The sequence below is a fragment of the Mytilus trossulus genome, chromosome 10, assembly GCF_036588685.1.
Source record: "Mytilus trossulus isolate FHL-02 chromosome 10, PNRI_Mtr1.1.1.hap1, whole genome shotgun sequence".
Classification (NCBI taxonomy): Eukaryota; Metazoa; Mollusca; class Bivalvia; order Mytilida; family Mytilidae; genus Mytilus; species Mytilus trossulus.
Window position 1 is genome coordinate 64974275 of NC_086382.1, and position 27220 is coordinate 65001494.

The window sequence follows — 27220 nt, forward strand, 5'->3', positions numbered from 1 at the left end:
GTGTGTTTGTGCATTTATTTCAAGGATAATCCAGAGTAAGTTTTCGATTGTGCGTTTTTCACAAGGTGTTTGTTTCGTTTAGAAAGTTCTGAAAACTATTTGTACAAATTAACATGATGCTTTTTTTACGGTTTTGTTTATACATCTAATTTATTATGGTTTAAAACAAATATTCAAGTCATGATATGACATCATTGAATAACATACATTTTTTCTTATATGACTTTTGTTGTTCATTGCAATTATCGTATATACTCAGGCAAATTTGTTATGTTGGTGGCATCAATTCAACAAATAAGCTAATTTTGGTTCACAATTGAGTACTTGAAATTATAATAAAGTTATATACATTCATTTAGGTGTATATAAAATAATTATCGGTTTGTTTTTAACCTAATTTTGACCTCATTGTTGTACTATTATGTTTTTGTTTTTGCTGTTTCATTGTTTTCCTCATATAGTTGATGTTTTTCCTCCGTATTTTTTTGTAACCCGTATTTGTTTTTGTCTCAATCGATTTATGACTCTCGAAAAGCGGTATACTACTGTTGCCTTTATTTTTTGGACTTCTTGAACATCATTTTCTACTGTAATCTGTCTACCTTTAAGAAAAATACCTCCTCCTATATGGCATTTTATAATATAAAAACTAGCAATGTGTCTTGTTTGGTACATTGAATGTGTCTTTCGTTTAAATAAGGAAATGTCGTAAATATATACCAATTTCAAGGTAAGACTTAGTTCATTATTTTGCAGGCATAACGCACTTATATGCAATATTTAATTTTGAAAGAGATATTTACAAAAAAAACATGTGAATGTTCCAAATATTCTACTTTTAATTTGTAAATTAAGGTCTCAGGAAATGTGTTACTATTTCATTTTGGTTTGTAAAAGTACACTCAAATATATGTACTGTTACCACACTACACAGCTTCATATCCGTTCACTAGAAGCCCGATTTCAGTCTGAAACGGCCATTTTGGTCTGATCACATCTTGATTGACTGGATTTACCGCTAGAGAAATTCGTCCAGATATTTCAGATCGTTTAGTCGCCGTTCAGATCGATAGCCTCATCAGGTAAATCAGTTCGTTAAGGCGTATCAAGACGGAAAAGACTGAATCATCTAGCGGGTTGTTTAGACCCGTTAAGACCGTGTCAGACCAAAACAGACCATGGATACAAAGTTACGTCAAGATGTTGTCAGACCGTGTCCAGTCGTGTTCGGATTTTAATCATTTGGACACAAAACGAGTGAAACTTTCCCATTGTTTATCAGGGGTTGCTCCCCTTTTAAAAATAAAATAAAAGTTAGAAAGAAGACGGTTTATGTTAACTGAAAGTCTACCACGTCCCTTTAATCATGTTAATTAAATAAAAAAAATATTCAATTTGAATTCTTACTACATCCTATTTAACATGTTTTGTATATATTTTAAAAAATAGCTCAAAGTCATACTGCTGAACAAACCGCCGCGAAATGACTAAAAAAAATTCAACAGATTGCCGAAATAACATTTATTTATTGAATGTTAGCACCTGAACCTTTATATTAAAGGTTTACAAGTGATTACAATACATGTTTTTGCAATTACAGACTGTCGTGGGTGGTGAAAAATTTGTCATGTTGACGCAATAGATCATTTTTACACCCGTATTAAATAATTACGGATGTCGGCCGTGAACACACAGGCACTTGTCTCAGAAAATAAATTTCCTATATACCTTATTATAATAAGGTATATAGGAATATTTTTTTTCTGAGACAAGTGCCAAAAAATTTCCTATAAACCTTATTATAATAAGGTATATAGGAATTTTTTTTCTGAGACAAGTGCCTGTGCGTGAACACTTGAAAACGCGTGATCTTAATAATTATGTTTAATTAAATTTAAGATGTAACATTTTTTAATTTTGTAAATGAATGCATTCATTTAACTTTTAATGTTGGCTATATAAATTGCATTTGAGTAAGGCAGGGAAAAAAAATATATATAACTAGAATCTATGTCTTTTCTCGTTTTCCGTTTACTGTCATGCCATTGTCCGTTCATTTTTGCCAGACTCATGCGTTTGACTTTCCATCTTTATCTTTCACTTAGTCTATAATTCGAGAGCCTTTTATAAAAAAAAATATTACACACCAGAAGACTTTGTTAAAAGATAAAGTTTGAATATTATAGAGGCCAGTGTACCTGAAGTACATTTGAAGACCAGGTTATATATATTACATGAATACAGCATAATAAAGCTGGTTTAATTTGAATTACTATCCATTAGGGACATTTTCTGACGATAATTAATCAAATCTGACAAGTTTGATTAAAAACGGAAAATACGCCCGTAAACGATTTAACGTTACCGTACCCTCTTTACTTGTCGCATGTCGGCATCTTCAAATGGCAAATTTATTTTACACAAATTCGTTGACATGCCATGATGGTAGATGGACACTACAGCACAATATAAGCTGAGCTGGAAATTACAATTGGTGAGTAGAAATGAATAATATTTTAAAACATGCCTATCAGACATGAGAATAATCATTGATCCGGCCAAGAGTTTGAAGGAAAGATGTTTACATTTGTTACATTTGTGCATACAGGTATGAATTGACTTTCTAATACACCACATTCTTGTACAGTAACTTGTTCAAAGGCGACTTGGAATTTGGGCTTGTAAAAAAAATTATTCCTGTGATTGGACCCCCCCCCCCCCCCCCCCCTTTTTGGAAGATCAATGCATGATTTGAAAAAGGTACATATAAACTATGGTTCAATACACACCTGTTTATTGCCTAAACCATTGTGTGTATTCACAATGGTTTGGTTGGGGGGGGAGGGGGTCCTATTACCAGACCTAACCCCCTGATGGAGTAACCCTAGTCCAAATAATTATGACGTCTGGCAAGGCTATTTTATTTTTTTTCTGAGACGCCTTCCTAGGACGTTGTAGGAAGGCGTCCCAGAAAAAAATTTAAATAGCCTTGTCAAACGTCATAATTATTTGGACTAGAGTAACCCTACATATTCATATTTATTGTATGTTTAATAATGTATTGATAACTGTCACGTCCTAAAATTTGCATGAAATATCTGTCACTGGATTTTTTATAACTCATAACCAACCAATCTTCACATGTATGTTACAATGATGATGCACCTATTTATATAGCCACTGGTGGGTGATGTACAATAATTATAATTTATCACATATTTGTTATGAATACCTTCAAGGCTTGGGTTTGCATATGCAATAACCTCTAAATTGCCAGGGGCAAAAAAAAGAGTATATTGATATTGTGCCCTGATTCCAAATGATGTGACAGCATTGCGTCCTTAACGACAATTTTTTACACTTTTGTGATAAGAAATTTAAGATAATTTTCCAGGCATGTTTCATTAAATTGCAGGCGCGGATCCAGAGGGGGGTTCCAGGGGTTGGAACCCTTTCTCTTTTTGAGGATCAATGCATTTGAATTGGGACATGTAATTGGAACCCCCCTTTGTCCTGGTTTTCAAAATGGCTGGACTCTCCCCTGAATTGTTATCAATGATTTGTTTTGCTCTAAATTTTGTAGAACTTAAATATAACATGTTATAATCTATGCATACCATTGCTTTGTCATGTATGTAGTAATATTCTACAAATTCTATTTTGAAATAAAAAAGTATTATTAAAAGAATTTGTTGAATTATTATTACTACAAATATCACAAATCAAATACATGTAGTTACTGTAAATTCAGAAATTATTGCTTGCAAATTATTGCGAATTTTTCATTTTAGACTTAAATGCGATTTTAATTTTTACGATTTTGTGAAAAATCCTGTTTAATTCATATAAAATATCACAAAATGTGCGTTTAAGTTATTGCGTTTACAACTCAGTCGCATTTTTCGCAGTAATAAAAACCTCACATTAATTTCTGAATTGACAGTAGTATATAAAATAGTATTAATGCTATTGACTTATTTAATTTTATACATGTTATAGAAGTCGCATGTAATACAAGTTATAAATACTTAATTCTTAATGTAAATTTTTTTTGTAGATAAGATATCACATTGGTTTGAGCATGATTCCCAGCAAGATTATGAAGGGGCATATATATCATATATACATAGGAAATATATAGTGTCACTAAATTACTCTCATACGGTACCTCACCTCTGTAGCTGTAAATTGCGAAACGGTGGATTCATTCATAATTTTGAGTTACTTATTGCAATTGGAAATAACGTTGATAAAGCTAACAGCATTATGCCATGATGTTGATGGGATGTTCTGATTGGACAAAAAGGAAATTGTGAATTGAACAAATAGCAAACTTGAAATTCATAGGAAAAAAAGTAGGAAATTGCAATAATGAAAATTCATAGTTTCAGTGATTATCTTACAGTCATCATGATCATTGTCAATACTACAAGTGCATCATCATGATCATATATATCTGAATTCACCTTGGATAATTATACATTTAAAATAAGAATTTGGATATAATAAGAATTTCTGTGCTGGCGTTGCTACTGTTGGCTTCATGTACCACCAGCTGGGAGTGTTAAACCTTTTTGACCTTTCGTGAGGGTCTGTCACGGTCCGTCACAATTGGTTAGTGTCATATATGCATGATTATAAATGGAAGTTTCACCAACCTAGAAAGCTTTACAGCCCTGGCACGGTTGTTGGTTGCACTTAGAGTCAAATGACAGCTTGCTGTATACATTTGTAGTTCAAATAGTCTGAATGAATCTACATGTATGGTGACAATCTTCTAAATTACTGTTCATTCTGAAACTGGCATTTTATACTAGTACATGTAGTAGTCGAACATATTAAACAATACATGTACTTCAAAGTATCAATTTATTTTGTCTCGCCTTACATGAAAGTCATGAAAGTTGGTTGTATATATATATGCATGAAATATGTATTACAGTCTTGGGGTGATGATGTAAGCTATTTTTAATAGAGCTTTACATTTATAAAAGCTAAAAGAGCTGGTTCATGGAATGAGTGTAAAATATACTGTTACATTTTATTACATGTAATTGGATACATTTTATTGTATATGAGTACCTTGCAAGGTCTACTTGTCTATCAGGTTAGGTTGACCTGACCTTAATTTTATTTCATGGATAATCTAAGTGATTTAGGTTATTTCAGTTTAATACAATGTTAACATGGTTAGGTTTGTTTCTCAGATACTTCGTAATGAAATTAGAGACTGGAAATGGGGAATGTGCCAATAAGACAACAACCTGACTACAGAGCAGACAACAGCAGAAGGTCATCAATGTTTGAATTGTTTCTCAGAAGCTGTAAGCTATATTGAACATGTTGGAAACAAACATAATTTTTGTTTTGCCTAAGGAGATATGGTATCAGGGGTGAATCCATCCATTTAAAAAAGGGGGTTCCCAACCCAAGACAAAAGGGGGGGTTCCAACTATATGTCCCCATTCCATGATTGTCCAAAAAAGGGGGGTTCCAACCCCCTGAACCCTCCCCCTGGATCCACCACTGGGTATGAATTTTGATGAGACGACTTGCATTACTTAAACTATAAACCATGTAGACCAAGTGATTTTCTTTTTAGTCACTATATAATAGGTCACTGCACACCCTTCAGCAAAGACCAAAAACTTAAACTTCATGATGAGCACCCTATAAATGGCTCTGCTTGGAAAGAGCTAGGCTTCTAACAGAGTTAATGTAAAAAATTCAGACGAGAACCCAACAGTGATGACAACTTGATTTATACTAGTATACATGAGCTACAAACAAACAAATATGTGATAAACAGCAATCAACAAAAACACTACAGACAAAAAATTAAGGGGAGACTATTTAAATATAAAAAAGAAGATGTGGTATGATTGCCAATGAGACAACTCTCCACAAAAGACCAAAATGGCACAAACATTAACAATTATAGGTCACCGTACAGCTTTCAACAATGAGCAAAGCCCATACCGCCTAGTCAGCTATTCAAACGAGAAAACTGACGGCCTTATTTATGAAAATAAATGAACAAAAACAAATATGTAACCAAGGATTTGTATAGTGTCTCACTATACAAATCCTTGATGTAACACAAAAACAAACGACAACCACTTAATAACAGGCTCCTGACTTGGGTTTATTTACTTTAATGTAATTTAAAAGTAAATAAAATTAACTAATGTCTTGTACAAGTATTACCCTGACGTTCCGTGAAAATTGTTTTCAAAAATCTAATTTGTCCATAATTCTTTTATGTAATAAACTTATTTAAATAAATTCAGACCTTCACCTGTCTGATCACCAGCATGGCTAAAGGTATTACTCCCAGATGTATTGGCAGGTGACACCTCCAGGTATTCAAGCGATTTCCTGTCGGACTTGCAAGTTCATGCATCATTTCACTTCTGTCAGTGTACACGACCGAAAACTTGAATCTTTCCATTTTAAACTTTCAGGTGCATAGGTAATCATTTGATGATATACATCTCTGTCCTGCGTGTCCGATAGTGATACACTAGTCATTACTGTTTATAAATAACATTTCTGGTGTAAAGAATATTATTCATAAAAATTTAAATAATTCCAAAAAAGAGATTTGATAAAATAAAAATTTGCTTACACATTTTTTCCAATGATAAATTTGGGGAAATGTAAGTACTCGTTGTCAAAAGTAAAGGCCAGTTTGAAACATACAAGAAAAATTGATTTAACAAAAATATATATATACGCACTTAACGACTATTCTTTTATACGCCTTGATAGAAAGTTACGGAACTATAGATAGTTGCAATTTAAAATTATATACATTTTTACATTGAACATAGGAAAGAAATAAAATTGAGAATGGAAATGGGGAATGTATCGAAGAGGAAGCGGAAGGTCACCAACAGGTCTTCAATGCAATGTAACGAGAAATTCCCGCTCCTGGAGGTGTCCTTTAGCTGGCCCCTAAACAAATATATACAAGTTCAGTGATAATGAACACCATACTAATTTCCAAATTGTACACAAGAAACTAAAATTTAATAATACAAGACTAACAAAGACCAGAGGCTTCTGACTTGGGACAGGCGCAAAAAATGCGGCGGGGTTAAACATGTTTATGAGATCTCAACCCTCCCCCTATACCTCTAGCCAATGTAGTAAAGTAAACGCATAACAATACGTACATTTAAAATTCATTCAATTCAAGAAAAGTCCGAGTCTGATGTCAGAAGATGTAACCAAAGAAAATAAGCAAAATGACAATTAAACATAAATAAACATGCAATTTGCCCCCTCCCTTTTTGGGAAAAAAGTTGGTTGCTTATATAGGGAATCACTGAACCGTGACTGGAGCGGTCCCTCTCTTAGGTCAGTCAGTGGGCCATCACTTACGAAAATTCCTGGATCCGCCACTGAGCATGTTATCATGGGATGTCGATGGACTATTGTATACCAAAAGAAGAAGAAGAGAACCAATTTGAATTAAAAACAGGTCGATATTTAACCTGCTCTGGTTCGTCGAAGTAATGGACAAAGTAAAATCACAGATTTCTATTTAAATAAAATTGTTCTCGAACAAAGGAAGGAATTCGTCATCACAATTGTTGGGTATAATGTATTATAATGTGAACATCGTTCTGAAGTACTGTATGCCAAATTTTCTGTTCCAGCATGCACGTTATATATATGCTACTGGACGTCCCAAGAGAATTTTCTGTTCCGACATGCATGTTACCAAGAGATGTGAATATTTTCTTGGAAAAGTATTCAGTAACAAAGTTTCAAATTAATATCGGGATTTATTTTCTTTCTTGATATATTCAGTAACAGCAAAAAGAATAACTTGACTGCTTGTCCGCTAAATTGGGCTGTTCTTGCCAGATAAAAGACTTATAGTTATATAACTCGAAAAACTTTTAATTTGTATTTTTTTTTTATTTATTTTCATCACTAGATAGCTGAAATTTATTGGGAAACTTGCATTTCGGGCATATTCTTTGCTTCTTAGCTCGAATTAAAGAGTGTTATAAACTTTTTCAAATGTTGAATACGCAACCAACAAATGGAAGTTTTTAACGACCTTGACTGGCTATACAGCCCTTGCACGGTCGGCCCTGGCTTGCGCCTTTTTGGGCATTAAATAATTTAATATGTTTACCATGTGGTAATTTAAATAATTTAGGATGATAAGAAAATTTAATAAAAACAAAAATTTAAAAAGCAAAAATTTGGATAAATAAATGAATAAAAAAAGTAAAAAATTTAAGATTAAGTAAATAATAAAATAATAAAAGAATATAATACGCAACCAAATCTCCATGTATTATTTATGTATCTGGTAAAGGCGTTTGATTGGGTATTAGTTTGAGGTAGGCGTGTTTTCGGAAACATTCCTCCAATCAGACCTATTTGATATACATGTGTGCGCTGATGCGTGTACACTGGCTATTGTAACGGCACGTGTGCCTGTCTCATATCGAAATCTGTCGAGCGTGACCAATGTTTATTGTAGAATTTTTTGTCATGTGGTCAAATTATTTGACATACAAGTTTTAAATTTGCATTTTGAAAGATTATTTTCGGAAGATGTCCCGTATATACTATTCTAAAGTGTTAGAGAAAAAAAACCAAGACTTTAAAGGAAAGATACATATCAACGGAGAATATAACCTGAGAAAACTATACTAGTCTACTAGCATAATAGTCAAAGATATAAAACATGTATTATATGGCTCTGATATTAAATTTAACGTGTTCTGGAAAATTTTGACAAAATATAATTGCACGAATTTTTAATCGATCGCTGACCTTTAATTCTAGAAGTGACTTGTGACTGTTATAAACATGCAGAGACAATTCTATGCATTATGGTTTAAGTTTACAATGAACACACTATAGTTATACATTTTCCTTTTAAATATCAAATAGACAATCACCTTTCGGATAGACTTGCTTTTTCTTTCTTTTCGTAAAAATTATCATTTGTCCATTTAGAGACATAAATTACAAGTTAGATATGTCTCTGGTTTATTACATTTGATTACTTCAAAAATGCTTCAAAATACTATGAGCCTGTATTGGGGTCCCAACCGATCACACAAAAAAAAGGGGCGAGTTCCAACTATATGTCCCCGTTCAAATGCATTGATCGTCTTATAAGTTTATGACTCAACGGTTTCCTCCAACAATATGGTTTGATAAATTTCTTTCGAAGTTCATTACTTTTCACATACTAAAATAAAATGATATTCATCTTCAATTACTTGTTTATCACACATAATAGAAAATCTCGGATATGTCTCAATATTATAAAATCGACAAGTTTCTATATTCAAACAGTGAGCAGATATATGCGGTATTTACAAATGAATGGTTTTATAAATATAATTTACAGCATGATCTTAATAAAATGGTTGGGGTCAAATACATCTATGCAACATACATTTAGGCGAGTCTTCAAAAAAAAGTACATTTCACTATTAAAGCTACCGTTTAATCTATCTTTGAATTCAAATTAAAACAAATTCATTTTTTTACACACTGATGTAACCGCATTTTTAAAGTGTTGTCATCCGTATCAATAAATTGTTTAATAAAATTGAAGTGCATGAGTATTATTAACGTCTAGGATAAGTGTGAGATTTCTCTGTTGATGGGAATAAACAAAATTTAGCTGAATTTGTATTATTTAAATTAATGAAAAGGCAAGCTAGTGTGTGTTTGAAATGATATTGTTGAAATGGATTTATAGCATGAAAAATGTGTGTAACTGATTTTACGTTGACTTGGACTGCGAATTTGAAAATAATATATTTGTGAAATCACATTCTACAAGATGACATATTTTGTAAGTACGTTTAATATACTCTATAACCTTTCATTCTAATTATAGTATCTTTGAAATGCATTTTATAGCGGACTATGCGGTATGGGATTTGCTCATTGTTGACGGCCGTACGGTGACATATAGTTGTTAATGTCTGTGTAATTTTGGTTTCTTTTGGACAGTTGTCTCATTCGCAATCATACCACATCTTTTCTTTTATATTTATATAGCTATTACTTGCAACTGCCACATGTACATGTTCTAGACTCGTGTCGCTAAAAGAGGTCTCCTTTCAAGTTTGAAAATAGGTGGAAAAAAGCAACACCCACTTATAAGATATATACATGCTCTCAGTCTGACTGTTGCATTTTGAACAAACGAGTGAAAGTCCAGCGCCATGTAGAACAAAATAGTTTCAACATTCATTTATCATTATCATGATCTTGACCTGCATGGATATATGCATTTAACTTGCAACTGTACGGTTAAACAAACCGGTTATTGATGGCTGCACAAAAATCTTTAACCTCAGACAAAACATGAAATTGACTGTTCAGGAAAAACGAAGTCCATCTAGTAGTAAAATACGGAAAAATGAAAATAAATATATGCAATTTTTCTCCTGGATACTGTGTTTTGGACATAAAGAAGCCAATGTCCCAATTTCCCGAAATTCCATTATGTTTGACAACAATTTTGATGTAAAACAAAACTTTAACCACAGACTGAACCTAAATGCTGAATTAGTCGGCGTGAATGCTGACGACGGAACCTTTATTTTTTACCAATTAATTAAATGAAATTGCGCCATATTTACCTGTAAATATTTTTTTACCTATAGCAAAAGAAAAGCAAATGGTATGTTGTCAGAGCTACCTTAAAAAAATAATAAATCCAGAGCTCTTCAAAATTGAAGAAGAAAACTAAGAAAAGAAAGATTTAAAATATGTGCGTCAGTAAATGTATATAGAGAGAAGAAAACTTCACCGGCTCAACTTAAATTCCAGCCGAATTTCACTGAATAGTGGATGCTATTGGTGTTGTTACAAACAAAGATGATGACTTTGTATTGTGTAACGATCCAGAAAGCGGGATCATTTTATTAGGATGCAAAGCTAATTTAAAATTTAAAATTTCTGTGTACAATTTCAGAGGAAGTTTTTGCTGGTATCTATAAAATTTGTCCAAAATATTTCAAACAACTTTATACTATACATGCATGGCTTCAAGATAGGACATTATATATGTGTCTATTCTCAACTACAAATACCAGCCTTTAGTTCAATGATGTACAGAGACATTTTAAGGTGTAACTGTGTATATTTATACAAGTGAACGTTTTAATTCAGCATACTTTTTGTTATTAAAATGACTTTAACTCCGCCAGTCGGTAAACTGCCGATCCCGAGCCCGGATAAAGAAGGAGGGAAGTCAATCATTTAGTTATTTTATATAAATAAAAAAAAATTGGCGCAATTAGATGATTATTTTATTGGCGCAAATGATACCTATAGTTTTGAAAAATTAAGTGGCGCCAAAGAAGTATTGGCGAAATTAAGTTGTGGCGCAAATGAGTTACTTTTTGGCACAAATAGATATCGCCCGAAATAATAGCTTAAACCCTTTCAAACTATTCTATTAATCTCTCCATGCCATATGGCATAGGTTATGATTAGCCCTCGGGGAAAAACAGTCAAATGAATGGATAATTATTACAAGTACGTGTATTCCCGACAAACAATGACAATTACCAAATTCGTTCATTACGTGTAAATGAATGCATTTTGTAAAAACATTAAATCTGTATTTATATAACTGTACAAATCACCCATGCAGAAACATATATACACATGGAAAAAAGTATTGCAACACCTTAATTTTTTAAAACATGAAAAATTAGTCTCTTATTTTGGATGGAATATCAAAAATATTTGTAAAATAATATTGAAACGTAGTTAATGATAACATTGGCTTTAAATCGAACAAAAAATGTATGAAAAAAAAGGTTTTTTCGAACTAAAATTTTTATAACAAAATGAAGTGTTTTTTGTACAAAAAAATGCATTTTACAAGTTTTACTGTAGACGAACTTTACAATGTCAGACATTTCAAAATTAATCTTTAGAAGATTGTTCACATCATGGTTGGTCGTTATACGCCAAAGAATTAGTACTTTGAGCGCAGCTTCCATTCAATACGACGAAAGCAAGCGATCCATGGTAAAAAAGACATTTAAAGGGCACATATTTATCTTTCGTCTGACAGCACGTATACACCGCAGTTATCGTGAATTATATAAACATATAAAATAAAAAAAAATAACATTATTTTTTTAACACAAAACAGAGAAAAGAACTGATAAGTGCGGGTATTCCATGCGCATTGCCTCCTTTATGTTTCGATATTTTAGAAATTAATTATTCTTTTATCTATTTTAACACGTGAAAACTACACCGGTGAGTTCCATATATGTCTTCAACTTACAGCTGGTCCTGAAAATGCATGAAATATTTGCCACTGGACTTTTAACAACCAACAATCAATCACACTACAACTTAAAGCATATATAGTAGTGAAATACAAAATGAATATTATAATGATACAATTAGCAAAATAAATAGAATACAAATGCACACTACTTTATTTAACTGACATAATTTAAAGGAATACTCTGTAAACTATATAAGTAGAGAAGCGAAAAGTTTCTTTTGAATACTTAACAAACTTCCGAACAGTTCATGTTTTTTTGCTCAATTTAAAATATTGAAAACATAAGCATGTATATTAAAAACTGACGATCAGACATCACTAATACGTGTATACACAAATTCATTAATTCTTTATTAACGTTTAGCCCTACGGCACCTTTCTATTAAGAATGATGATGAGAGTAATTGTAATATATAATAGGCATGTACTTTCTTACGTTACGGATCATTGATTTTGTTACCTGTTGACCCGGTTGATTACTAGCACGTGCCATCGAACTCAACCATTTTAACTAAAATAGATTTTGTTTAAGTTAACGCCATATGTATACTAAGTACAGTATACCTATCATATGGATTAGAAAATGCATATTATACGGTGATACTTTAACACTGTCCCGACAGAGACTGAATGAATGCAGTATGATGATCAGGTTTCGGGATCCGAGAAGTCTTTTTTCGAATTTCCGGATGTCGGGAATATTTTTTTCCAACTTAAATAGAGTAAATCTCACTAAATTAATACACATGCAAACAAAAAGCAACAGCTTCAACGGTTAACTAGGACATATATCAACAGAAAACGAATTAAAGCAAATGTCATACATAAAACCAAAATATGCATGTGTTAATTTGCCTCCGGTGCATTTCTGTGGATCCTTAACTTTTTTAGGTTACGTTTAGGATTTTCCGTTACTAATCTTCAAATACGAAAAACATTTTCACCGGTGTTCACAACATTTTAAGGTTTATGGCATACATTCTGGTGTGTATACAATTAACATACGTCCTTGCATTTAATTACCAATATACATTTATATAAACTAACATTTATTAAAAAATAAACAACATATATAGACGAATAATTTATTAGTTCCTCGACAAAACAAGAAAAGAAATAAAGAATCAACAGAAGATTTAATTTTTCTTTGTAATTAATCAAAATAATACTTCAAACAAATCCTAATATAAAAAAAAAACCATATATACAAATTAATCTAAAATGCATTATCGAGTAGAAGGGGCGCAACTCGTGTTATCAAACCGGTATACTAAACGGATCTAAACAGGGTCTGAACATGTTGAACGTAATTTTGTATCAATGGTCTGTTTTGGTCTGACACGGTCTTAACGGGTCTAAACAACCCGCTAGACGATTCAGTCTTTTCCGTCTTGATACGCCTTAACGAACTGATTTACCTGATGAGGCTATCGATCTGAACGGCGACTAAACGATCTGAAATATCTGGACGAATTTCTCTAGCGGTAAATCCAGTCAATCAAGATGTGATCAGACCAAAATGGCCGTTTCAGACTGAAATCGGGCTTCTAGTGGTTGAAAGGTCAGACAAAAACGACTTACATACAGTCTTCCAAGAATGCTTTATTTATGTCAGTGAGTTTCATTCTAGATAAGCAGTTAATTTCCTGCATTCGTAGTTTTGTAACAAAAATAACTAATTGTCAAGTCGAGTTGCGTGTAATTATTTTACGCAAACAAAGTCCATTGATGTTATTTATTTGGTAAGTAGAAATGTAATCAGATAAACTAATCCAAATGTTGAATTATATCAACTCTAGTTGTTAAACGTAAATTTAAGTAATATAAATATATATTGATCTAAGTTCACCTTTATCTAGCGTAATGATATGACAAAAATTAATATTTCTTCTAATTTTACGTTCAACCAATTATAACAGGTACCAGAATTATAATTCAAATCTTCATGACGAGAATTTTTTTTGGGGTAGTAATCAACCTATGTTTTAATGTTTAACACCACAGAAACAACTTTCTGTGCATTTATAACAATTTATAACATTTTTTATATGAAAGCATATTGTCAGGGTGGGAAAAGCTAAAAATAGCACAAAGTCAGGTTTAAGGCTCGAAATTTGCAATATGTGACTTTTTGCTCCAAAAAAGATTAAAATATGGCTACTATTATTTCAAATGATTAATAAAATATATCAATTGTTTTCTGAATTTTGGGTTTCATCGCATTTCTCTTAAAGGTGCCAGACCACCAATTAAAAATCCCTATCTGTTCAACCAAATTTTGAAATGTTCACAGCTTTCTAAATATTTTACCTTAAGTTTAACTTCATAGAAACCAGGTATATCCTGAAATGTACATGTATCAGCTTTCTACATGCCAATTTTCATCATACCTTTAAAGCCTTCTAACAAAATAACTGACCTTCGAACAGAGGTACTCCAAAAATAACCCCTGGTTTGCTGGAAATCTTAAATAAGTATACAATAGAGCTCATTAATCCTCAATTTTTAATTGCAAACTCAAGGACAAGTAAATTTTGGTTTAAAATGGTCTAGATATATTTCTCTTTCGCCAAAAGTTTCATTTCTGCAAATTTGTTGGTTAGTTTAAGTAAACAAGACAATCAAAAGCACTATTTTGTGTCAGATTAGGGCTATTTTTACATACGTTCTAATTTGGAGGGAGTAATTGGTGGTCTGACACCTTAACTAGCGCCTATTTCCGGTTGAAATAAAAATAAACTCGTAATTTGAAAGGTATTTTTAATTGTTAACACTATATTGAATAAGATTTGAGAAGAAGCAATTTCAAGAGAACATAGACTACATTTTCGTTGCTTTCTACTTACATTCTACACAGTATAGATCTACTTCAAAATTTATAATTGATTGTATCTTTGATAGATAAGTACGAATTCTGCATCTATCAGACTCAGGTTTTAATATTCAGATGGAGTTAAAAAAAAAGTTCTAATAGCGTACAAGGTGTCATTTAACTTTGTAATACTGCTCAATTACGTATATTTTGTCATATCTGTTCAGCAGATAAGTCTGATTCAATCTGATAAAACCAATAAGTAGTCTAAATTAAAGTGAAAGTGTTATCCACTTCAATATTTATATGATAATATGGTAAGTCAAGATACCTAAATGGTAAAAGAAGTAAAGAATAATGCAACATTATTGTAAAAAAGCTATATGTTTAGTAAGTATTCAAAAAAACATTTATTTCAAAAGTTTTATCAAACTGGGGGTTTATTGTTCTAAATTTCTAATACTGATTTTATTGAACGACAACTAATGAGGCCTATGCACCATTAAACGCATGTATTTTTCCCCATTTATTTGTACTGTAGTCCTGTCATGTAATGTTGTCGTTTTAATGTTAAAATAAACATTGCCATTAAAGCGGGAGGTTTGGCATGCAACAAAACCAGATTCAACCCACCATTTTTATCTTACAATGCCCTGTACCAAGTCAGGGAAATGCCCACTGTTATATTATAGTTCGTTTCTGTTGTGTGTGTTACATTTTAATGATGTTTTTCTGTTGTGTCGTAGTTCTCTTATAATTGATGCGTTTCCTTCAGTTTTGTTTTTTCTCTATCGATATATGAATTTCGAATAGCGGTATACTACTGTTGTCTTTATTTATATGTAAATCATATTTCAAGTATCCGAAAGCTTGATTATAAGCTTATATAATGTAAGCTGTGGAATTCATGTCATATTTTTCTGAACCATTAATGCTATAAAACATTATAGTATCTTCAAATGCCTAAATCTAAATCAATATATCTGATAAATGTCCATTTTACATGACATTGATAAATTAAAACTACGAGCTGATATGCATGCTATAGGCAGAATATCAGTAATACAGTGAAAGAAACACAGATTAATTTAAGGCAAATATGATGCTACGTTGAGTTAAGTCCAAGATAACATGTCTGGTAATAAATGTTAGTTTAAATATCATGAGGGGCATCGTTAATATGAAACTGAAACAAATTCATATAAAACTGAGGTTTTGCACGTCGAAAAAGCGAGTTTGATCCAACACTATCAATTTCAAGAAAGGTTTAAAAATAGAAAGAAAAAGTAAGTAGATAGGACTGTGATGTTTTGATATCTATATTAAACTAAACATGTGGCCATAATTTCAGTATTTGGAACAATGTAGAACAGTGCATGTTTAGGATATCTATTCGACGAATATATTCGTAACAATGAATACTTAGATTTTTTTTTCGATACTTGCGACGGAAGTTCCAGGGAAACGTATCTTTTTAAAATGCACGTGTCTTATCTCGTGAATAGTCGTCAAGCATGAAACGTAAATAAACAACTATTGTTCTGAAAAGATACTTTTATCGTTTGTAGTAACTCCTCCTCGGTATTCCAATCCCAACACAATTGTAATAATCTATTTTAGACATGCAGAAGATCTAAACTGAAAAGAATTTGACTATAAATATACAATGCAGTTATCTATCAGTCACATACACCGCTATTACGTCTTCGTGCACTGTTCGTCACGTGTTTGTCGAGTTCAAATTGATTAGAATAGTTTGGCTTTTAGTATACAATACTGTTGATTCATCAGTTACTATATCTACATGCACTGTTTCTGTACGTACTTGTCAAGATCAAAGTAATTGAAACAGTTTGAAATTTAGTATACAATGTTGATATTTCATCAGCCACTGTTATTGGTATTTCGTCTTCATGAACTGTTCTTCAGATACATGTTAAAATTAAATTTGTGTAAACAGTTTGCATTAAATCTAAACCCCATATCATTGCAAAGTCAGATCGAAAAATGTTAAATTATTGTTTTCAATGTGTCAATGATAATATACATTTTCTCTAATTTTTGTGCTATTTTCACATTTCCTGACCGGTGTGAGAAAAATATTTCTCCTCACTAGTGAAAAATCTGTTCTCGGCAAATGATTAGTCGAAATTTGATTATGACGTCAAAATGTTTTGTTTTCTTCTCAATTTTCCTATTGTGACGTCATCAAAAAAGGCGACCTTGCCTGATGACGTCGCATATAAAGAGCACAATTTTCTGAAAATCTTTGAAAAAGAACGATAAAAAGCATTAGAGAAACAGATTCCGACACTATAACTTATGTATTACGATAATTCTCCACTCTCGACAGTTAAATTTAATTATTTAAAGGGCTCGGCAAGCCTCGCGCTTTAAATAATAAAATTTAACTGTCTTGAGTGGAGAAATATTGTAATACACTTGTTGCAGTGTAAGAATCTATATATATCGGTGCATAAACAATGTACAATTTTGTTATCTGAATTGTTCGTTATCGGAACCTTTAATTCATGAAACACAAATCTAAATTTGTTACTTGCACAATGTTGCAGTTTACAAAACAAAAGAAGAACAAAACAAAACGGAAAAAATGAGAGAGGATAATTCAATCGTTATATACCATGATAGGCCTGAAACGTACAACATAAATAATTAGACCTCCACTCGACAAGCTATCTTAAATCTAAATTACGACTTTTAATGTCCCTTTCGTATCTTTTGCCTTTCTTTAAATTTTCCAAGGATAACAAAGACATAGTACAAGCACTTTTTAAATTCAACACTATTTTAGTAATACGGTGACATCATATATGTTGACAAGTTTGTGACAGGATTTTTGTTATCGACATAGTAAATGTTTATAATTTTTATACCACGTATACATTTTATTTAAAATATGCCTAATAGTGTAAATGTAGATGACTACCAAAGATTTCTAAAGAAATAGAACTTTTCTAAATTATGACAAGAAAGCTGTTATAATTGACGTTGGAACTTTCATTGACTTTAAAAATTAAAACATTAACAAAATTTCCTTCAAATTTTTCAATACAAAAATCATATTATTGTTTATACTATTTGTCCTCAAAATACTATGCAAGACATTTGTGTTGCATAAAAAAATAGATATTTTTTTCGGAAACATACCCTTTTTTTAAAGAATTATAATCCTATGGTTGTTAAATCATTTGACAATGAATAATATAGTATAATTCGATTTCCTCCTTCAATTACAGAAATAAAAAACAAACAAATTGCGTGGTGTCCTAATCAAAAGTGTTTCGTAAAGTTCATTTCCATCAGAAATTATCTTATAAATGATAAAGTCATGTTGGTAATAATTACCAGACATTATTCGTCAAGAAAATATAAATTGCAGCTACCATCGCAATTATAACACAGCATCATCTATCAAGATTTGATTTACTTAATTCGTGAATCTGTTCAATATTATTTAAACTGTTGGCACTTCAGTCTCGAATTTATCCTGCAGCTTGCTACGACAGAATTCCACTGGGTTTATCTTACGTTTATACAAAGAGGCACTTGAAGAAATAAAGAAAAAATATATAGATTAGAAAATCTTCAAAACATCTTGAGTTAGATGTACTCTAATATAAATGTTTTCTTGCACGAGCATTGACTGAAACTATCATTACGTCACTTCCTCTATGATATTCAAATCTCCGTCTTAGTTTGTCGAAGATTAAACGATTTCTAAATAAGAAAATTGGTGGCTATTAGTTGGGAGGATTTTAATCCAAACCAAATGAAATGATTATCCTCAGTTTTACGAATTTCGAAACAGAGCAAGGTTAACAATACACTAAACGAGGTTAGTGTATTAAAATGATTTTACCATATAGCATATGCCACATCTAAATCATCCAACCTTTTTAAATCCTTTAAACTATTTTCAGTACAAAAAAGATATTTGAAAGCTCATGTTAACTTCAGTTTATATGGACTTGAACTATTTAAATTGCTATATGCCTGTACTCGAATCAAAACAGTATTTCGAATTTGAATACGTGTATTTCATAATTGTTTATGTACTTTGTCTTTATGCTATTTATTGATTATTTGTTGAAATATTTAGGTGTTTTATTAGGAATTAAGATTATGTTAAAATGTTGACTACTGCATCCCTATTTATGACGTTTTTAACAGTAATTTATTTTTGTTCACGCTTTGTTATCAATTAATGAATTTATGCGACTGTCATACAAGTGAGATTAGCTAGTTCATTTTCTACATAAGGGAATGTCTAATTCAAGTCTAGCATTGACTGTTCTTTTCCATTTGTTGAATTTGTTAGAGCGCTGGGTATTGTCATTTCAAAGAGGACTTTCCGTTTCGAATTTCCCTTGCAGTTCAGAATTTTTGTTATTTGAAAATTTAGTCAAATTTTATTGTAATGTTTGTTAGCGGAATAATTGACTCAATAAGTTACCAGTAGATAACGCTCATTAAAATCTAAACATCGATATGGACATCGTCATATTGAACGAGTTGGTATATATAAACACAGTAAGACAGTACCAAAGGAACACATACGTTTAAAAAAAAGAAAAATTAAAAATAGAGCACCAAAAATCGTCCAGATTATCTGAAAATTTTGCGTAGAATTTCTATTAAAAATCTAAAATATTAAACAAAACGAGCATTTGACTATTTTTGCTATCTATATGTGATTGATTTGCAAGTTTTTGAAGGCAAAACATAGAAATGGACATGAAAGAAAAGTGAAGTGACGTATATGTAACGGTGACATCAAGGATCCAGTTAGGAAAATCTAAGATAAATAATCGAAATCGATACATCAATATGATTTGTATTTCAATGACCAATAAAATTGACACTTAATGATGATGGAAGAATAGTTTTATAGACTATAAACAAACAAAAGGAAAGAAACTGTGCAACATGCCTGATATTGAGACCAATTAGAATTTGATCTAATATGAAATGCATTTATTAAGTGTGAAAATCTTAACATGGAGTGATCTGTTGGCGAGACATAGAAATGGAAAATAAACTTGTTCAAAATTAAGCAAGGCAGTCTTATCATTACATTTCGCTATTTGATTATATAGCCGGATTAATGGAAAAAAAAACAGTTTTCAAAACCACCTGCTTTTTATTTTAATGAAGCTTGGCAATGCATTGACTAGATGCTTTCTGTTTATGAAAAAATGCAAACATTTTGTTTATTTTCTTTGGTTACATCTTCTGATATCAGACTCGGAATTCTCCTGAACTGAATTTTAATGTACGTATTGTTATGCGTTTACTTTTCTACATTGGCTAGAGGTATAGGGGGAGGGTTGAGATCTCACAAACATGTTTAACCCCGCCGCATTTTTGCGCCTGTCCCAAGTCAGGAGCCTCTGGCCTTTGTTAGTCTATTATTATATTAGTTTTAGTTTCTTGTGTACAATTTGGAAATTAGTATGGCGTTCATCATCACTGAACTAGTATATATTTGTTTAGGGGCCAGCTGAAAGACGACTCCGGGTGCCGGAATTTCTCGCTACATTGAAGACCTGTTGGTGACCTTCTGCTGTTGTTTTTTCTACGGTCGGGTTGTTGTCTCTTTGACACATTCCCCATTTCCATTCTCAATTTTATACAAGCACTGCCTTAAAATCAAATGATAATTCAAGGTATTCCGTTAATTCATTACATTTCAAACGGTACTTCTTTACACTTTCAGGAGATTTGGTATGCCTGCGAAAAAGACAATCATCCATTAAAGTCAAATGCCATTGATGTAAAGAATAAAATGTCCTTTAACGATGAGAAACAGCCATATAGTACGGTCGATTCTTAAACTATCCAACATGACAATGTTGAATCATATTGAAAAGAAGTATGATTGACAAAAACAGTTAGGAAAAAACTATGACAGATATGAACCAACGACAGCCACTATATAAGAGCCACAGCACTTGGTATAGTAACATAAATGATGTGGCTGGTTAAAGATTTCTGTGAGCATGTGAGCGCTCGACAATTCCCTAGCTTCGAATCAAGAACAAAAAACAAATCATAAGACAAAACGTAACGAATGAAGATTTCTTGCAGGTACTATAATTTTCTTTAAAACAAATTACAGCTAATAAATACATGATCTTCTTCTGGAATTATGTGTCAATCAGTAGGCATCCAACGTATTAAGTGAAAAGGCGATCATAAACAGTCTGCAAAAACTACTTAACCTTTTGCAATTCCAAAATAGCAGTAAATAGTATTAATTACATAAAATATAGACGGATCTGTACTGATTTGGGCCATAAACATTAGATGATTAAAAATAATCCCATAAATTACAAGTATAGGAAGGATATTCAGCCATGTGGTTTCGTTCAAGAACCATTAGTAAAATGAATTTAATAGGTGATCATGTTTGTTATACTTAAACGTAGATTTAAAATTAGTTCCCTTGGTTTCTGTTTGATACCATAATTGATTCATGAGATTTAAACATCGTTTACCTACTGTATTTATGTACTTAATCATGGTTCTCGATTTGTACTTTACGAATGACAAACCCAGTGCAGTGAAAGACGTTTTATTTAACACTTTTTTCTTCATCCAAACTATTTCAATTACCACGTTTACTATCATTTTTTTCAAAACCGTTCCGAGTTTCATATTTTGAAAGTCATCAAAACAATTCACACGTTTCAAAAGTTTGTTTCCAAATTGGAATCATATAAAATTATCAATATTGTCAGTAAGCAAAAAACAAATAAAGATAATTTGGTATGTTGTTGCTTGGCATCTGAATTTCTGTTTTGGCTGTGTTAATTTTTATGTAAATAGCCTAACTCTTCTCTCATTAGAGACTACATTAATACCAATGTATTCTTTAAGTTGTGTAAATGTGTAAACCATTGAGAGTGTATCTCGTTTGGAATTTTAATTGTTGATTTGTATTTTTGAATTACTAAGGATTAACTAAACAAGGAACTTTACCTATATTTTGTAAACCTGTAAAAATTATAAGCCCTCAATCCTATATAACGTCGTACTTATTTTGGCCTTTACACTTTTTTATTGTCATTTTATTAAAGGGACTCGCGTCTTGAGTACACAAATTGTAATACTAGTAACTATGATGAGGTCAATTTATCAATTAATATATATGACACGAAATACAGACCGAAAGGAGGTTACCGAAAGTAGGCTTGGTACAGGAACATTGAGTACTCAATAGATATAACCGCTAGTCCTTAAAGTGTCACTGGAGTCTGCAATAAGGGATGACTATGTTTTTGTTAAAAACACATACATTTTAAAACATACTTGGTTCAAACCAACACCATATCAATCAACTTTAGTAGAAAAATGCAACTATTATGGATCAGACTAGTATTAGCTATCTTTGTTAGCTATACACGTATACAATATTTTGTACCAACGTAATAAGGATGATTGCAAAAAAGAATTGTTGATTGATAGTTACATTTTCACCATTATATAATGTAAACAAACTTGTATACGGTAAAACATAAAGATATTACACTTCTAAAAAGGACATGTTCACCAAAGAAACATGTTTACCTCGAGAGATTACAATCACTGTCACGATTATCAATTTGCAGTCCAGAATAAAACATGCATATTGAGGTGAAAGTGATAAAATCACTCTGGCAGTTGATTTCGTTCTTATGTTGACTGTTAGCTGGTGATAATGCATCAAGTTATAGCCCATATATTTCACTTTTGGGGCATTATTCTTAGGAAAAAGGTCTATGATAATAATCAGTATCATTCACCTTTTCTCACAATTTATCGAATGTAGTTCATAACCGAAGTAAGTCACTTACTCGCAGTTAGTTGCCGAAAGCTGTAGATTTTCTGCTTTTCAGAAATACCTGAGTTGTTGGTTTTCTTTATAATTACACGATGTCGCTTTGTCATCGTGTACAGACAATATTTTTATACTATAGTGTGTTTTTTTTGGAGAGGAGGAGGGGAAACAATCAATACGGTAAACTGAACCTTATTATGTAATGATCTGATAGATGCCGTTTTCAAGTATCAATTACTTTTGCGCATTGTTCATTTCTAAGAATGAAAATAGGCGTTAGTGCATATATTTACTTTAAAACCTACAATATGTTATACAAACGTAATAAAGTTGATTGCAAGAAAGAAGTTTTATGGATTGATGGTTGATAGACTGATAAAATTTACACCATTATAGTGTGTATACAAACTTATTTACGGTCAAACATAAAGATATAACACTTCTAAAAATGACATGTTTACCAAAGAATCATTTTTACCTCGAGAGATCACAATCACTGTCACATTGATCAATTTGCAATCAGTAATTATAATAACACATGCATATTGAGGTGTAAGTGAAAAAATCACTCCTCACGTCTGACGGTTATGTTGACCTTTATCAGTTGATAATGTATCAAGAGATAGCTAGTATTTCTCTTTGGGGGAGGGGACATTATTCTTAGAAAAAAGTCTATGACACAATCAGTATCATCCACCTTTTCTCAGAATTTATTGAATGTATTTCATTACCAAAATTATCACTTGTCCAAAGTTAGTTGCCGAAAGCTGTAGATTTCCTGCTGTTTAAAAAGACCCGTTTTGTTGATTTTCTTTATAATTTCACAATGTAGATTTGTCATCGTGTACATACAACATTTTTTTCAATTATGGGGGTTTTGGAGAAGAGGAGAGGGTAACAATCAATAAGGTAAACTGAACCTTATTATGTCAGGCATTTGATCTGATATGTGTGCCTGGGTTATATGTTATTTTCAAATATCAGTTAGTTTTGCGCATTGCTTATTTCAAAAGAATGAAAATATGCGTTAGTGAATATATTAAGTTTAAAACATTAAAGACGTGGCTTAAGTATGTGACATTCGACATCAAACACTGATAATTGTAGATACCTATTCATGACATGAACACAATGAATTTCAACTAAGATTGTGATACAAATGTGAACTCTCGTTTTCATTTAAGTACGTTGTTAGATTTTGAAGAGAAAATACAATTAAAACTTGATAAGTAGTTAAGTGTTCAATTCTCAAGAATTGAACCCCTAAACGAACCGTTAATCTTCTCAAAATATGAATAAGATGTATCGCATTTATTCTCTTACGAGGCGTATGTGATAAAATATCGTTATCAAGTAAATACCAAGAAGTTCTTTGACGTATCAAATCAACAATGTATTTTTATTTAATCATTCGAAAAACATTGTTTTGGCTGCCAAATTACACTTTCAATTTGCTTGGTTATCTAACTAAAATGTAAATGCAATATATGCCTTATCCTAGTAATCTCAAATTTTATTAGTCATATATTAAATTATAACACATGTAATTGTAAAATAACCAGACGTATTTGACAGTACAACAGATGATAAACATACCATCCACAAACTCATCTGCAAACGTACAAACAAAGACAAACAGAATCTAACAACACATGGCCCAAGTAGCAAGCTGACTTTGTACACGCACGATTATGTACGCAATATTCCTCTCCATATAACTGATCCATACAGAACTGTCATGTATGTAGGAGGTTTATCAAGCAACACAAACAGGTTATACTTAAACCTTCTTTGGCAAATACTTTTATAAAGTAAGAAATATGACAATAGTTTAAAGTCGTTACGTTGATTGATTAAGTCGACGTTTAGTTTTGTCAGGATTTATACAATTCCACTTTTTCTTATTTACATCGGAGGTCTGTTCTTTTTCTAATAGTTAGATTGCAAATCTAGGCCGTGTGTCTTTATAGTTCAAAAAGATACAATTGAAACCGACAGTGCAGCTTCCAATAAATTAACATTTTTTTTTAACTTTTCAATGCTTAGAAACTTCAGAAAACCTGATATTATTGTTCTTAATTAACCATGTTAACGTAACTTGACAATGTAAACCGATTTATTATCATTGATTATGTCAATTTGATTTTTTTTAGATTTCATTGTCATAAGTCTTTTTTTAATGTTCCTGGCTATGAAGGTTATCCTATGACGGGATTATCTGCAAAGCAGGAAATACTTATTATGTTGACACTTTTACTTCGTTTCAAATGTATCCGATTTTGTATCCCTGCACTTATAAAACAATAATTATCTGTTATAAATTTTTAAGATATACATTAACCTCAATTTACTTTCTTCAGCATGATATTGGCTCTAAACTGTCATGTTTTGGGCCTTTATCGCTTGCAGTTCGGTGTGAGCCAAGGCTCCGTGTTGAAGGTCATACTTTGACTTTTATCGATTAACTGTTATAAATTGTGATTACGTGAGAGTTGTCTCATTGGCACTCATACCACATTACATTATTTTTATTTGAAATGACATTTGAATTTAAAATGATAACCATATTATCAATGATATGCTGAAGATTCATTTAGAAAGCTATACATCTTTTTTTGAATTTATTACGTTCTTTGAATTCCGCTTGTATTTTTTAGGTGTCAAACCTTCTCGAAATTAAAAGTTATTGAAGTCATATTTACTGCGTGATTCGGTTTTGTGCGGAAGCCTTTCCATTCGACATAATTAAATTCAAATTGAATGTTTAAATAAATGAGTTATTTAAATTGCAAACTGAATAATCTGACTGAATTCCAAAACAAACGTTCAATTTAGTATTCTAGTAACGCATTTGAACCCTATACCCTGAAGAGCGTTTTCCTGACACTTTACCAAAGATTTACCAAATATGTTATAATATGCTGCGGTAAAATAAAAATATGGATGTCTTTAATATACATCGAAAAAAGCATGACCAACATTAATAAACAAAAATAAACAAAAAAAGCAACAACAACCAATATACTTCTATACAAAATACATTTGTAGTTCATATATATATAGATATATGACAAAAATACATGACGCACTCACACTTATTGTTCTTAAATATTGTTTTCAATTAGTACACTGATAAAATCAACAACGTTTACGTTAATCTTATCGCTTACATCAATACATGAATATAGAATGTAAATGCAATGGAAGGAATTAGCATGGCTACATAGTAACTAGTAAATCTTCAAATTATACGTCTAATTGTTATGCGAGGAGACATTCAACTTAATAGACATTGGTTTTAATCACTTCACCAAATCAAACTCATACAAAAGTAAATTATATGGGAGTATTGTTACAAAAACATAAAAAAAAAGGGCATATAGGTTACATTCATAGAATTTATGCACTCAGACCTTTGAAAAGTATCGTGTTTTTGTTCTTAGTGGACGATGCATACACGATATTTGTTTTGTCTTAAAGAGTAGATACCTGACGTATAAACAAGGAAGAAAAAGAAATCTCACTGATTTAGTTCCGCATAATGTCTTGATATAAAATGGAGAATGGAAATGGGAAATGTGTAAAAACAACCCGACCGTAGAAAAAAAAAAACAGCAGAAGGTCACCAACAGGTCTTCAATGTAGCGAATGCTGAAACATTTACTAAATGTTTAGATATGTTTTCCAGTTACGAATAAAGCACATCTTAAATCATTGGACACTAAATGGGTTAACTTTTATAACAAGTAAAGAGCTATCTTATCTTCCAATGTGATTTTCAATGACTTGAAATGATATATTATAGAAAAAAAACTTACCACAGCTAGTATCAGATGCATGGCGTCATAGAATAATCCGATAGTTCATTTTACCTAAAATACATTAAATAAAAACAAATTATTCTCATGTCGTGTTACACTGCTACGAAATGCAATCCACTAAATATCATTTTCATCATAATTATTCATCAGCATCACGACATCAGTTTAACTTTTGTCTCGAATCTGAAAATATCAGTTATGTAATGAGCACCCAGTTATTGCCGTACGTTAATTGTTCTCTGTTTTAACATTTACTAACCACTCACATAAAGGCAACAGTAGTATACCGCTGTTCGAACCAGTATTTTCAAATCTTAAACATTAAGTAAGCAAAGCTCGTTTTTCTTGTACTGATAGTTGAGAATTAACGCACAGTTAATTTAATTGACAGCAATCAGACCTCTAAAAATGTAAATAACATCATCGCTACGGTCCTA

The 27220-nt window shown here is 31.6% G+C and overlaps 1 protein-coding gene across 2 annotated transcripts in view; it reads right to left on the minus strand.

Annotated features, from left to right (window-relative positions):
- Positions 1-26842, minus strand: part of LOC134688378 (uncharacterized) — a 240308-nt gene extending 213466 nt beyond the window's left edge. For both annotated transcript variants that reach the window (XM_063549060.1, XM_063549057.1), the window contains exon 1: positions 26781-26842. The gene's annotated coding sequence lies outside the window, so the exon portion shown is untranslated. The remainder of the gene's footprint in view (positions 1-26780) is intronic.
- Positions 26843-27220: the final 378 nt, after the last annotated feature.